Below are 13739 nucleotides of genomic sequence, written 5' to 3'. Positions count from 1 at the left end.
GTGCATTTTTTTTTCAAAGAACCCCATTTTTTTCTGCTTGTTCTTTGTAATTTGTACTTCATATTTCACAACATAATGAGTGAGAGTAGCAATGATTTAATCGCCATTTTATATTACAATAGAAGGAGATATTTTGGACCGAACGGTCAAGTGTTTGAAGGAGATACGAAGATGTTCCGCATGAGCCCCCATTGCAAAGATAATGACCTGAAGAAAATAATATACAAGAAGTTGAGATTACAACGGGGTCAATCCCTCTCTCGACTGATTGCTAGAGGCGCCTCCGGTAACCTGGTGTAGAGGGTTACTATAGAGGTTGTGGAGGATGAAGATATCTCGTTAGTAGTTGACGTATTTTGATAGCATGGAGAGTCCTCATACATCGAATTGTATGCGGAACTAAACACTGGTGGAGAGGCAAGCACTCAACATTCACTCCCTTGCAGTTACTCCATAGACATTAACAGGGAGCCACTAGTCTATCCGGAAGATATGCATATGTCACCCTCACCATCATCACTCCCACTAAAAATGCCTTCAGATGTGATTCCTACCCATGACATGTATGATCCCGTGTGGCGTACTGATAGTTCCGAGGAAGAGGTTGACAAAGGTCTTGTTCCTGATAGTGACTCATCGGATACAGACGTTGATGGTGATTTCGAAAAGGGGCCTTGTAGTGCATTATGTGAACAGATTCCATCATCGGGCATTGTCGGAACACATGACCCACCACCAGTGGCAGGTTAGGTTATTTACGTTGGTTTGTATTTTATTTCAAATGGTATTAGTAATAACATGCACTGGGATTGTACAAGGGAGGATACTGTACCGTTTTGGTCGCAAATAAGCCATTACACGAATATTAACTGAGCAACCCAGATCAGGAATGTGATGTAATGCAAGGGGCACAAATACCAAATTGACAGATGGGTCAAGAGCTCTATAAGGACCAGGTGTTTGAGAGCAAGCAGGATGTACAGATGGCAATAAAATAATACTGTATGGCGAATCATCACACAGTTGTCGTAGAAAAAAATGATACTAAAAGGCCGATAATGGTTTGTCAAAATCACAATAACAGTTGTCCATGGAGGATGAGGGTATACTCAAAAAAAGACGATACTGAATGGTTTATAGGCATATGGAACAACATCCACACATGTGTTAGTCAATCACTTTCACAAGATCACAAACAACTTGACTCAAATTTCATTTGTTCATTGATCATCGGTAAGTCAAATAGCCTCTGTGTTTATAATAATAATAACACTGTATCGCTAATACATTCTTGTTTGACAAAACACAGAAGTGATACGGGAAGAGCCAAGTGTTAAAATTGGTCTAATCCAGGAAAGGATTGCATCAATTCTTGGATTTCATATCTCATACAGAAAGGCATGGAAGACAAAGCAAGAGGCAATTGTGAGGACTTTTGGGGATTGGGATGAGTCGTATGCGTTTCTGCCAAGATGGTTGGATGTAGAGAGATAGAGAATGAGGGGGGGGGGGAAAGGAAAGAGAAAGAGTTAGAGTGAGAGAGAGTGAGAGGGAGAGGAGCTGGGGTGGGGGAATGGGGGAGGGAGGGGGTTTATATAGGCTGGGAAATGTTCGCTGCCCACCCCAGCGAACTTGGTGCATGTCTGCCACGTGGCCTCCTAGCCGTTACACATAATTCGCTGCCCACTGCAGCGAACTTTGTTGCATGTCTGCCACATTGCATGGCAAGTGGGAGCGTGCATTAATTGCAACCAAGTTCGCTACGTGGAGTAGCGAACTTGGTGTCCACCAAAAACGTGTCACATTAGCAAATCGAGTTCGCTGGGCACTGTAGAGAACTTGTCCACGTGGCATATTGGGAAATAACATTGTTCGCATGACATTTGGGTAAGAAAAAACTTGGTCAACAGTGACATTTTGGTCACTGTTCCCTTTTTAGCAAACTCTCTGTTTCGTAGTCTTGTATTTGAATTATGACTTTTTTAAAAATGAAAGGCTTGACTTTTAGGAGTTTTAAGCTTTCCTAGGTAACACTCATGCTTTCGCTTTTCATTTCTTCCTATTTTGGAGTTTACTATAACATCTACTTTATAGCAAATTTCCCATGCTCATACTTTCATACTATATAAAGCAACAATCTCTTCTAACCGATTAAGCTGATAAGTGATGATGATTTTTAATGATTTTATATTATCTCTATCTAAAACATTGTTCCACATCAAAGCATTACCCAAGAATTCTCAACAGATAAAATCAAAAAAATGAGTAGTCATAAACTCAGGATCATATTTAATGCATTATCATGACCGTAATTCATTACGAAATTCCATAATATAGCAAACATGCTTCCTAAACTTTAATCAACTTATTGACTAATTGAGCTTATATAAACCTGGATATGCTTTTCAGAGAGTAATTATTACTAAAAAAAAAATTAAAAAGAAAGGTTAAAATATCTCCCCTGAATCAAAAAAGAAAAATCATGTTAGACATCTGTCGCAACCGGATCGCTACGTGACGGCGAAAGATTGAAATTTTAAAAAACAATGGAGTCTCCGCCAAGGTTTATTTGGGAAAACATTGGAAAAAAACTTTTTGGTTTGAGAAAACTCTTCTTTGGAATAGAAAATGGATTCGTGAATCGATTACGAGTACGAAAGGTGTTAGCACCCTACACCGTCCGTTTAAAAAATGATTACCTTATATTAATTGTGCAAATTATTGATAAGATTTTAAATATTTATTTCACCACAAAGAATTAAACAAAAATGATTAAAGAAAATAAAATTATTTTTTGGTGCTTGACGGGAAGGGTCCCGCTCCGACGTATCCCTCGGTACAATAGAGAACTCAAAGCTACGTCGTTCTGTAAAAAATATTTGTGTGCTGATTGCATTTAATTTTTAAAAATAATTTTAAAGAAAATCAATGGAAAGTTTTGGCTTTGATGATTTATATTTATTTCAATAGTTTTCATTTCTATTATTGTGAATTTTACAATAAATTTTGAATCACCAAGCCGTCACGGCTAAAATGATTGAAAAGACTACGGGATTAACAAGCTGTCTCAACTCAGCTAATCCTTTTAAAAATAGATTTAACGTTATTATTTTTTATTTTAAATTTTACAATAAATCTTGAATCACCAAGCTGTCACGGCTAAAATGATTCAAAAGATGGGATTAACAAATCGTCACGATTAAATTATCCCTTGAGGATGGATGACCATACATCAACATTAAAAATCTTTGGGTGGATTTAAAATAAAGCTCTATTGATTTAGTTTCCATATTTTTTATTTGATTTTTATTTTTAATGTTGCATATAATATATGTCATAATGTAAACAAACAAGTACTAGTAATCCAGAGGCGATAACGTAATCACTATTTTTATTTTATTTTATTTTTCAGAATATTGGATCATATTTTATCAACAAATGGATAAATACATACCCAATACAAAAGATAACCATCTATCTATGAATTATAAGGAAACATGTACAGTTTGGTTATTTTATTTTTATTTATTTTTGGTTTTTGTTTTATTTTAATATCAAGAAAAAGGCTACCTAATCTACTTGAGAGATAAAAAAAGCTGAAGTTGTAGACAATCATGACATTTCTTCTTTTTGATTTTTATTTATTTATTCAACATCATGTCAAAAGTACCTTCTACATCTAATCTAATTAATGAAATAAGACAAGAAGGAAAAAAGCCGTTGATGATTCTTTTTTATCTTTTAAAGAAGAAAATTAAATATAACAATATAATGATTTACTGTATTTTCGGCTCAGACCTAACTAATAATTAGCTAGACAATACTGACATAAAAGGACAAAATAATATTATAATAACCAAATAAAGTTAAAATATAGTAAAAGTGAAATTGGTTTCAATAAAAAGGAAGCAAACATACGGGCCCACAAGTTCACATTTCTAAACCATGTAATGGTCATGACACCTTCGGACCACTTTCAACTAATAAAACATACCGTAGCTAGCAAAAATGCTTAAAAAAAAGACGAAACACTATTATAATAATAAAGTAGAGTTAAAGCTTAGTTAATAAAACTCTTGGTATTTGAAGAAATAAAATGCCCACAGTTACCGTTGTGGAAGGACCCCGAAGAAAGCTTGGATGTGTTGGAGCGAAGCCTGTGGTGCGGCGGTGGAGCTCCCGGTGGTCTGACGGTGAGGCGATGCTTGGTGCACGGTGGAGCTCATGGTGATCGACGGCTTGCGTCAATGGCTACAGTCACTGTGACTTTCCTCTCTCTCCAAGAGTTGTATAATAACTGATTGGTAACTGGTGGCTGTAGTGCGATGGCGCACGGGGACTAGGACTGGTGGTCGAAGTTGCAAGCATGGTGGTAAGATGGTGGTGCTCCAGTTGGTGTCACGCCTTCACTGTGTTTGCTATGTTGGATTTGTAGGTTCTAGGTGTCTTTGGGTTCAAAGGTAACTTGGGGTTTTTTCTTCTAGTTTCTATTCTTTTCTTTCTTAGATTTTTTCTTGATGCTTGGAAATATTCCCATGTTTTCGGTATCTCAACGGTGAAGGTGATGGTGGGATTAAGGAGGAAGAAGATCTTTTTAAAGATGGAAGAGTGGGTAGATCTTTTATATCTCTTCCCTTGGTTTTTTTTTGCTTCCTTCCCCCCTCCTCTTCTGATTTTTCTTCCTCGTATTGTAGACAAAAAACCATTGCTCAGCTTGCAATTTTAGATCGGTTTTGTGGGTCAACTCTCTGATGCTCTGCACTCTTTTCACCTTTCCTTGTTAACCTCGTTGGCTTGTCATCTTTTTAAATTCCTTGTGCAGTGCACACAAGACTGACATTTCTATTTTGATACTTATCTTCTTCTGAGCTTTGTCTTACTTATACCAAAGGTCTTATTAATCTTGTGCAACCTTTCTGTCTTATTCACTTGACTACCCGAGGCTTTCCTTTTTTTGTAAACTTTTGAAAATACAGGACTGCTTGGGCTGTGCACTTATCAGAGACATGCTTGGCTCATTAGTTGTCATTATCTCCTCTTTTTTAATTCTTAATTCTTAATTCATTTCTCTCTTTTTCCCCTTTTGATGAAATAAGAAAATAAAAATGAAGAATAGGTAGGACAAAATGTGATGTTCACAACTGCCCCTCTTAATTTTTTACTAGAGAATATGAATAAGTGTAATTTTCATACTATCTTGTAAAGAATAAGTAAAGACGTGAACACAATTTTGTCAAAGAACAAATGAGTGAAGGGTCATTGAGTGTAAAGATATACATTGGACACATGGGTTTAAAAGGTAAACGATTACTAAATTCTTATAACATTGAAACACCTATATTATTTCAAATAAAAATATTTAAAAATAAAAAGTAAAAAAATACTCAAATATAGATTACTAAATTTCAAAAGCCTTATATTATTATTCTTACTGTTTAGGTATTTAACTATATATTTTACGTTGATTTGAGTTTTGTCTTTATAAATTATTTATTAACGCATTAACTTTTATGTATGTGTAAAATTAATTTTTTTTCATAATTTATATTTATTAAAATATTAATACTTAGGGACTAAATATTAAATGGGTGTATTAAAAAATGATTGGACTATTAAAAAATGATTGGACAAAAGACCATTGCTCAGCTTGCAATTTTAGATCGGTTTTGTGGGTCAACTCTCTGATGCTCTACACTCTTTTCACCTTTCCTTGTTAACCTCGTTGGTCTGTCATCTTTTTGAATTCCTTGTGCAGTGCACACAAGACTGACATTTTCACACAAGACTGACATTTCTATTTTGATACTTATCTTCTTCTGAGCTTTGTTTTACTTATTCCAAAGGTCTTATTAATCTTGTGCAACTTTTATGTCTTATTCACTTGACTACCCGAGGCTTCCATTTTTTGTTAAACTTTTGAAAATGCAGGACTGCTTGGGCTGTGCACTTATCAGAGAGATGCTTGGCTCATTAGTTATCATTATCTCCTCTTTTTTAATTCTTAATTCATTTCTCTCTTTTTTCTCTTTTGATGGAATAAGAAATTAAAAATGATGAATAGGTAGGACAAAATGTGATGTTCACAACATCTTTCTCGTCTTTCTCTTTGGTGTGAATTCCTCAATTATCGAATATGATGCGCCCACAATTCCCAGACTTGGAGAATTGTTGTCCCCAATATTTAATTCTAAACTAGTCGAAGAATAAGAACTTTTGCGCTATTGGAACACACACACACGCAGAGATTAAACATCAGTAACTGATAGAAAGCAAATGTATTGGAGGACATATACATATCCCAGCTATCTCAACGTAACTGAAATTAAAAACATAAAAGCTAAAAGAAATAAAAATAGCAAAAGATAAAAACTAAAGATAGATGGTGTTGCAGCATGTATATGTTTAAGCATCCTCCATGGTGTCATCCTGTGCATCTTGTGCAGGCTCTGTGTGCTCTGCATCCTCCTCTGGTGCTGCTGGTGGTGAAAAGTGTGGTTTGTAACTGGTGGTATCAATGCTCCGCTCCTTGCATAAATCTTGGAGTATGCGTGTCGAATAATCTCCCTGGACTGTCAACCCCTGGATCTGACTCTACATATCTAGGATGATGGGAGAGTCCTCATAAAGTGGTCAAGCAGGTACTCTCTGAGAGGAGGATGAAAGGAAAGAAGATAGAGCATAAGGGTCCCCTGCTTGTAGATCCTGAGTAGCTGGTGATCCTATATAATGCAGTGAGGCCTTCCAGATGGCATTTCTCTGAGCCTTATTACTCAGAGAAATAAAATGGCTCTGAGTCATAAGACAATCAACCTTCACATCAACTGGTTCCGCATCTGGAATCTCTACACTTGCTCTGATGCAGAGTTGTGTAATCAATGAGCTGTGAGTAAGTCTGGCATCACTCTTACCATTAGTGATAATGTGCACTATGTGATCAGACAGGACAGAAACGATGTGCAGGCTTTGCTCACTCATCAGCACATAAAGCAGAGCTGCTTTCTCAAGATTGACATCACCTAGATTGGTGTATGGTGCTATCAAGAATATATATATATATACATATATAAGTTACATTCATCTCATTATTATTCTTCAAATCATATGTGCTCATAGACAAACAACCAATTAAGTACCAATGTCACCAATAATAATCCATCAGCTCACAATAATGCTCTATAATTATCCGGAGGGCATCACATATGATTAATAGTCCCCAATTCTCAGGTTTTCATCAAATAGGTCACCAATTCAGACTTTAACCATCTATGCAAATATTCCATATAAATACAAACATATATTATAAGGGCAACTATGCAAGAATTCGCGGGACCAAGTGTACAATTCAAGATCAAGGTCGAGTAAAACTGCACTACACTCATAGATTTTACTTCTTCCACAGAAAATTCAAGAAAAAGAAAGGGAAAATCTTACTTTCTTTCCAGCCATGTGTGGGAGCAGGAGATGCAAAATTAGAACCCTAAAAAGAAAGAACCATTGGTCTGTATGGACTAATGTGTGGTGGTCGGTTATGGAGGTTTACAGTGGTGTCTGGACGAGTGGGTTATGGAATGGTGGTCGAAGGGCGAAGAAGATGAAGATTACCGGTGGATTGTAGTTTAGTGTGTTGAGAGGAAGAAGAAAGATGGAGATAAGGGGTTATGGTGGCTTTGACGGTTGACTGTGGGAGGGCTGTGGTGGTTTGTCACGGTGCTTGGTTCGGGAACTATGGAGAAAGAAGATTGAGAGAAAGACGTGGGTGATGGTTGTTGAAGAAAGAGGGGAAGAGAGGAAAGAGATGGGCACGACTGAAAGAGAAAAGGGGAAAGTAGGTATAATATTCCTCACCATAAGATTTAATTAATTGCATGTAATTAGGCAGTTAATCTTGTATTTGTAGGTTGAATTAGGTAAATATCTAATTAAATAAATTAGGATCACTTTTGAGGTAAAAAGTGCAGTAAGTCAAAATTATAGGATAAAAATGTGTGTAGAAAAAAGTACTCAAAATATAAAAGTAAAATTAGAAATGTTCCTAGAAAAATATTTCAGACCATAGGATAAAGTTTGAAAGAGAATAGAGCCAAATAAGTAGATAAGTTTTTATCCAGTTGAAATACCTATACTAAGTAGCAAAACACAAACCAAACCTCATTCTTCCTTCTTCTTCCTCGTGGGTGCGGCACTTGAGAGAGATGGAGAGACATTTGTGAGCAAAACCCTAACTTTTCCATTTCTCATCCAAATCAATCCATTCCAAAGCCAAAACTACTTAGAATCTTCCCCTCTTTGTGAATCCAAGCTTAGTTTTGAGTGGGAAGCTTTGTGGAGAGAGATATCCCCTTTCCAAGAATTCGACCCACTTGTTCCACCAAGCCCTGAGTGGGTAGTGGTTGTTGATAGTGTATGTAAATGCAATAAAGTAGTTTAATGCTTTGTTATACGTATGTGTATGCACTGGTTGTGGCATAGGATGGTGTTTCCCTATGTTTGTATGTTGCATGACGATGCATAATTCATACTTGGTAGTTTAGCTGGCCAGTAGGACTATTTTGCATGTGAGTATCCTTAGGACAACATGAGATCTCGAGGGATGTCTCCTGGAGGTGTTTGACACACTACATGGATATGTATTTACTGCATTATTTACTGTTATTGCTATTATACTGTGAATGAACAATGAGGTGGAGAAATGCTTCAAGGACCCCTGGTTTACTGAGGTATATTCGTATATCTCACCTCGTGTTGTGGGGACCCCTTTTCAGGTACAGATGCTGCAGGAGCCTCTGGTGGCAAGTGGTCATACTTGGACTAGATTGATACATGAGGATGTTGCATTATTTTTGTTATGCATAACATTTAGTAGTTCCCATGTATATGATTTAAATTTGAAAGCCATTTGATATATATACATCATGCTTAGTTTTGGTGGACTTAGCCTATGCTCAACTCATTTGTTGTCTCTTGTTGTTGATGGGAGGCAAGGATTTGATCATAGTATTTTGTAGCTAAGCCCCATGGTTATTTATTAAAGACATTTGGATATTGTGTAATATTGTTCTTATTGTATATATAATGGAAAGACATGGATACCTATTTTGATAAATGTGTGTCTTAAAATTGTAAGGATTATGTCTTGTAGTAGTTATACAATGCCAATTAGGTGAAAGAAGACATTTAGGTTAAGAATTAATGTAAATATAAAGATATCATGTCTTGTTGTCCATTTTTCATATCCTCTATGATAGGTTTGGACCTTTGTGTCTTAATGAAAGTTATAGATATTTTTCTTAGCTTTTCAACGAGACCAAAATTGCGTCAATCAGATAAGTATAACTCAAGTTATGGGTGAAATACTAAAATATAGTGTAATATCCAGAACCGTGGCGCTTTTGGTGCCAAGATGGCGCTATTGGTGCCACCAAACAGTGGATTAGCGCCATCAGTGCCAAGTTGGCGATGAGGGCACCGTAATACAGTGAAAAGTCAGTGTTCTGGCGCTATCAACGCGGGACCCTGTAAAATTCAGCAGTTTTTTCTTAAAAAATTCATAACTTGAGCTGCGGTGCTCCAAATTGAGTGCGATTTGAACCCACGCGTAGCTAATGAAGAGATATATAACATAGTGGGAGATGAGGACCATAGGGGAAGTATATAATTCCTTGTGTAAATAAAAATTGCAGGTATTTAGTGTTGAATATTAATGAAAATGAGTTTTAAGCCTTATTGGTCTAAGGGTATTACTTGACAATTTAGGGGAGTGATGTATGACATGTTCAGATTAACCTTAAGTGTTCCGCATATTATTTAAGTTATGATTACAATTATCGGAATTGTTTTAATTACAGAATTAATTTTAAACAAAAATATATATTAACGAAAAAGGAAAAAGTTTATCCGTATTATAATTCAATTGTTGTGATTGTAACTGCGCTTAATGTCATACGTAATATTAACAAAAAGAATCTAGAATGGGGTGTTACAGTAGGGGGATTAGGGTTTCTGAAATTTTTAAAATTCAATTTTGAAATTTTAATCCCCGCGCTATAGCGCGACAACTTAAAAATAAAATCACTTTCCAGTGTTGACAACGCCAAACTCGTGTTGTCGTGCTGTGAGCGCGTCAATTCATATATGGCGCTATCAGCGTGGCAACTTAGAAGCAATTTTGAAAGATGGCACTAATAGCGCCACAGCCACCCCAAGAGCGCGAGAATTACATATTGGCGGTGAAGGCGCCCATCTCGCGCTATTAGCGCGGTAACTCATAAGGTTATATGATGTCTGGTGCTGATAGCACCACAACCATGCCAAGAGCGCAAGAAACAGTGGACTTGAGTTTTTTGGTGCTAGTGGCGCTAGACCTACAACTTCTGCACTCTCATTCTTGAACTTAATGTATGCACACGCCATCAATCTTGCAAAAATTAAATAACCTAGGACATAGTAAACTTAAGGAAAAGAATATACTAAAAACTATTGGGTTGCCTCCGAATTAGCGCATGTTTAACGTCCCGAGCCTGACGTGCATAACTCAAGTATCAGGTGAAGCTAAAGGGACAGACACTTTGTCCCTGTTCACTTGTCCTCCATGATATAATTTTAACCTACACCCATTAACCTTGAAAGACTTATCAATATCTATAGGAGAAATTTTAAGTGTACCATAGGAAATACCTTTTTAATAACAAATGGGCCCGACCAGTGGGATTTGAGCTTACCTGGAAATAACCTCAAATGAGAATTGTACAATAATACGTGTTGTCCCGACTCAAATTCTTTTAAGATAATCTTTTTATCATGCCACCTTTTTGTCCTTTCCTTGTAGATCCTAGCATTCTCATTTGCAGCTAATCTGAATTCATCTAACTTATGTATTTGCAACAATCTCTTTTCATTAGCTTTTGTCAGTTCAAAATTCAAAATTTAATTTCTCATATGGCTTTATGCTCTAATTCAACAGGAAGAGGACAAGACTTACTGTACACCAGTTGGAATGGTGACATACTTATGGAAGTCTAGAAAGTTTTCCTGTATGCCCGGAGTATGTCATCCAGTTTCTTTGCTCAATTCTTTCTGGAGCTTCCCACAGTCTTCTCCAAGATTCGCTTAAGCTCTCTGTTGGAGACCTCCACTTGTCCACTTGTCTGAGGATGATAAGGTGTGGCCACCTTGTGTATGACTGCATACTTTGTGAGCAAGCTTTCAAACCATTTGTTGTAGAAGTGAGTTCATCCGTAACTAATTATTGCTCTTCGGACTCCAAATCTGGTGAAGATGTTCTTTCGCAGGAAATACACCACCACTTTTGCATCATTGGTAGGCAGAGCCATTGCTTCCACCCATTTTGACACGTAGTTAACAACTACTAGAATGTATTAGTTGGAATATGACTTGGGGAAGGGTCTCATGAAGTCAATTCCCCATACATCAAATACCTCTACTTCCAGTATGCAGTTCAGACGCATCTCATCTCTTTGAGAAATATTTTACGTTCTCTGGCATCTATCACACTTTTCCACAAACTCCTTCGCATCTTTGAATATAGTAGGCCAATAAAACTCCCTATGTAAGACTTTCTACACAGTCCTATTCCCAGCAAAGTGTCCTCCATAGTCCGATGAATGACAATGCCAAAGTATCTTTGGTATCTCACACTCAGCTACACATCTTTTCATTACTCCATCAGGACATGTAAAGTATAAGAATAGATTGTCCCAGTGGTACCTCTTGGCATCATGGAAGAATTTCTTCTTTTGCTGCCATGTAAGATCTTCAGGAAATGCTCAAATAGCCTTGTAATTTGCAAAATCTGCAAACTACAGGCGTATGAGGATCGCCATCACTTGTTCATCTGGAATAGTCTCTTTGATTTCAATCTAAGGTCCATCTTGTAGCTCTGTGACCTGAATTCTAGACAAGTGATTTGCTACAAGGTTCTCCACTCTTTTCTTATCCCAAATTTCTAGCTCAAATTCCTGAAACAAAAGCAGCCAACGCAACAAGCGTGGCTTTGTGTCTTGCTTAGTTATCAAATACTTCAAAGCAGCATGGTCAGTAAACACGATAACCTTAGAACCTATTAAGTAAGATCTAAACTTATCAATGCATAAACTACGACTAGCATTTCTTTTTCAGTTGTGACATAATTAACTTGTGCCTCATTTAAAACCTTACTAGCATAGTAAATAACATGTAGCAATTTATTCTTACGCTGACTAAGAACTGCTCCAATTGCATAAAAATATTTTATATTTTAAACTAATATGATCAAAAGGCCTGAATATTAATGTTGCCATGTATTGATATGAAGTAGTAAATGTTTTTTTTTTAATACCTTTGTTTTTTCTTCCTTTTAGGTATGGAATTAATCATTATTGGAGATATTAGTTGTGCTACCATGACACAAGTACTTTGTTATTTAAGTTGTAATTGTGCATTGCGGAGAAAAGAAATAAGCAAAAATTTATGACTTTTTTAATTTATTATATGATTACATTTTTTTATTTTTGGTAAAATATATGATTACTTTAAAAGGTATATATATTATTAAAATTGTACAAAATGATAAAAAAAAATATTCTATTAGAATTTAAGAATGATGTGTAATTTAATGAAACTGTGAATTAAAAGGAAGAAATAAAAGTTAAAGCACGCACTTTATAACGAGCTAACAATTTGTGCTAACATTTAATTATGATCAAGGGTGTGTATATATATAATATGAGATAAATTACATTTATCTTAACATTTTGAAAAATATCTTTTACTTTATTTTTAGGCTCTTAATTTTTTATTTTTTTATCTATTAAATATAGGTTCACATTTTCTATAGTCAATGTAGATAACTTATCTACATTGAGCTCAAAACGACGACGTTTTGAGACAGAAATTAAGGTATTTTTGTAATTATAATTTATTTCAGGGTTATAATAGTCTTTTTTATTATAATTTTTTAATTTTTCAACCCAAAACGACGTCATTTTGAGAGCGAATGTAGATAACTTATCTATATTCACTTTAGATACATTAAAGCCATTAAATATATATGTTAACTATACAAACATTTTTAATAGCATTATCTTATTTTTTTATTTATCCTTATCTATATCTTTCTATATTTTATTTTCTTGATTTTTTCATTTTCCATATTTGTATTATTTTATTATTTTTGAACTACCTCAATTCCAATTAAATCTAAGTTGATATAAATCCTTGTAAGACATTTTGATTTTAATTTTTATAATATTTAAGTTTTTATGGTTAATCGTAATTTTGTTAACATCATTATTTATTAATTAATTTTATTTTCTTGATTTTTAGTCTCTTATTTTTCTCATTCTATTTTTATTAATTGAAACATACGACATTTAGAAAAATGGTAATTTATTTCAAATATTTTTTATTTACTCATGAATGTCACTTTCTTCAATCTAGCATTATCCACCATCAATACATGTTTAATGAATATTATATAAAAAAAATTAATGTGTTCTGGAGTAACGCCCACTACTCAGTTCGAATGTAGATATAATCCCGAAATTCTTTCGTACATTTGTCTTCTTTTGTCTCATAGATCTAATAATAATCTAATAAATCAAATGCTTTGTGTTAAATTATATTTTTTCAAATATTTTTTTTCGTATAATGTTTTAAAAATTATACTAAAATTATTGACTCAAATGATATTATAATCCAAGTTAATACCGCTACTTATTGATTCAAATGTTATAGTTTATGAA

This window comes from Gastrolobium bilobum, unplaced genomic scaffold, assembly GCF_033153095.1.
Source record: "Gastrolobium bilobum isolate Gb01-03AN ecotype WA unplaced genomic scaffold, APGP_CSIRO_Gbil_v1 utg8703, whole genome shotgun sequence".
In the NCBI taxonomy this organism is placed as follows: domain Eukaryota; kingdom Viridiplantae; phylum Streptophyta; class Magnoliopsida; order Fabales; family Fabaceae; genus Gastrolobium; species Gastrolobium bilobum.
The sequence above is the reverse complement of the archived record's forward strand: the minus strand, read 5'-3'. Positions refer to the sequence as shown.